The following is a 2,073-nucleotide window of genomic DNA, read 5'->3' as shown; positions in this document are numbered from 1 at the left end:
TGTGTGATAGACTGATGAGATGCTAATCTTATCAGAGCCGTGCAGGTTTGTCCACTTTTTCAAGCAGAAAGCCAAGACTGGCTATGCATCTTAGTGAGATCAGCTCATGAATCCATTCATCAAATAAAAGATCTCACCGTCAGGTTGCTGTGGATCCATGACCACAACACGCCAGCAGGCCAAACCGCCCTTGAGGGCATTCTGAGCACATTTAATAAATAATTTAAATTAAAAACAAAAATTCCCTTTAAAAATAATTGCAACAATATTTTTAGTCAACAAAATCCTGTTTGAAAAAAAAAAAGCTTTGCCTAAAGGATCATCCCTAACAGTTTCACACTTGGACTTGAGTTTTGGAGTATAGATTTCTCTTATTTACATTTTATTTATTCGTGTCTGTGTGGGTGTGTCTGTGTGTTTGTGTGTCTGTGTGGGTGTGTCTGTGCGTGCGTGTGGCCAGCTCAGCCAAACAGGGTGAGGTGCAGCATGGCATGGGGTGCCTGGGGATTTAACCGTGGTCACTGTTGGTTGCTAAACTTGTTCTAGGTAGATGCTTTAGAACACTGAGCCATCTCACCAGCTGCTGGATTAGAAAGTTCATTAGGAAAATAAATTGGGCTCTGAGGAGCTGACAGAGGCGGGGGCGGCGGCGGAGGCGATGGCTGGAGGCCCCAGCGCGTGGGGGTACCCGCGTCCCTCCGTCTCGCCGGGAGTCCTCGCCCTCCTTCTTCCCCCGAAGGCTCTGTGCGGCGCTACCCTCTGTCAGGAGCCCGGCACTCCACAGCCATCTGCCAATTGAAAAGTTTCACACTCCCCGGGAGGAGGATTCTCTTATTCTTTCTTAACCTCCCCCCCTCAGCCCCCCTGCCGGTTCCATTTCCTTAAGGAAGGCTTCTTAGCGCTCGCCATCCCACACACCGTAGCGGCGCGCGAGAGGGATGGGCGGGCGGCTGACTTTTCTGAGCGATAAGTTCAACATTATTTGCAGTGATAGGCCGAGGTCGGACGCTGAGAGCACCAGCATCAGCAGTGGCAGGTCAGATGAGGAACAGCGAGACCCCGCGGCTCCAGTGTTTGAACAGAAAGAAGAAATACAACCTGCCACCCAGCAGAAGGAGAACACCACACTCTGTAGCAGAGACACTGGTGAGTTATCCACTAGTGCTAAAATAATTCATAAGGACTTAGTTGAAATAACCTTTGATCCTCCTCCTAACTGCAGTGCTGGGCCTAAAGCAGATGACATTTATGAATGGAGATCCGCTATACTTGGGCCAGAAGGTTCTGTTTATGAAGGTGGTGTTTTCTTTCTGGATATCAAATTTTCATCAGATTATCCATTTACACCACCAAAGGTTTTTTTCCGTACCAAAATTTATCACTGCAACATAGACAGTAAGGGAGCCATCTGCCTAGACATCCTTAAAGAAAAGTGGACTCCTGCTTTGACTATTTCAAAGGTTTTGTTCTCCATTTGTTGCCTTTTGACAGACTGCAACCCTGAGGATCCTCTGGTTGTGAGCATAGCCAGTCAGTATGTGACCAACAGAGCAGAACATGACAGGATAGCCAGAGAGTGGACCAAGAAATACGCAACATAATTCACACAATGTGTATGCAGTGTGAAGGGGCAGGAGGCGTCTTCTCATGGTGTTGCTAATCTTTATAGCATTTAGAATACGTAATTCTGTGTATATGTTTTACTGATTGTACTCTCTGCCTTTATCCTTCGGAGACTTTGTATACTCGCTAAAAAGGTAGATGCTATCAAGAGTAGGACTTTTTAGCTGTAGATTACTTATGTTTAATATGCCTACTTGCAAGTCTGCCCTCTTTGGGATATCAAAATGTATCTTGTGATGTCACGAGGGTACTGGTCCTGAAGTCTACCAAATATTACAGTGCATTTTAGGGCAAGTCATTATCTGCATGAAGTTTTAAAGGTAGTTGTAGATGAATAGTAACTATGTCATTTGTATGAAACAGAGATATATTTCTGCGTATGTGTTTCATGCTGTTGTGAAAATGTTTTCCCTTTGTCATTTTTTAATGAGAGAATTTCCTTTTACCCTT

At 45.1% G+C, this 2,073-nt stretch overlaps 1 pseudogene; it reads left to right on the top strand.

The window, feature by feature from the left end:
* The first annotated feature begins 938 nt into the window (after positions 1 to 938).
* On the top strand, positions 939 to 1,601 carry LOC101580390 (annotated as a pseudogene).
* Positions 1,602 to 2,073: the final 472 nt, after the last annotated feature.

Source organism: Octodon degus, unplaced genomic scaffold (genome assembly GCF_000260255.1).
Source record: "Octodon degus isolate 3935 unplaced genomic scaffold, OctDeg1.0 scaffold00113, whole genome shotgun sequence".
NCBI classification, from domain to species: Eukaryota; Metazoa; Chordata; class Mammalia; order Rodentia; family Octodontidae; genus Octodon; species Octodon degus.
This window is presented reverse-complemented; position numbering and strand designations above follow the sequence as displayed.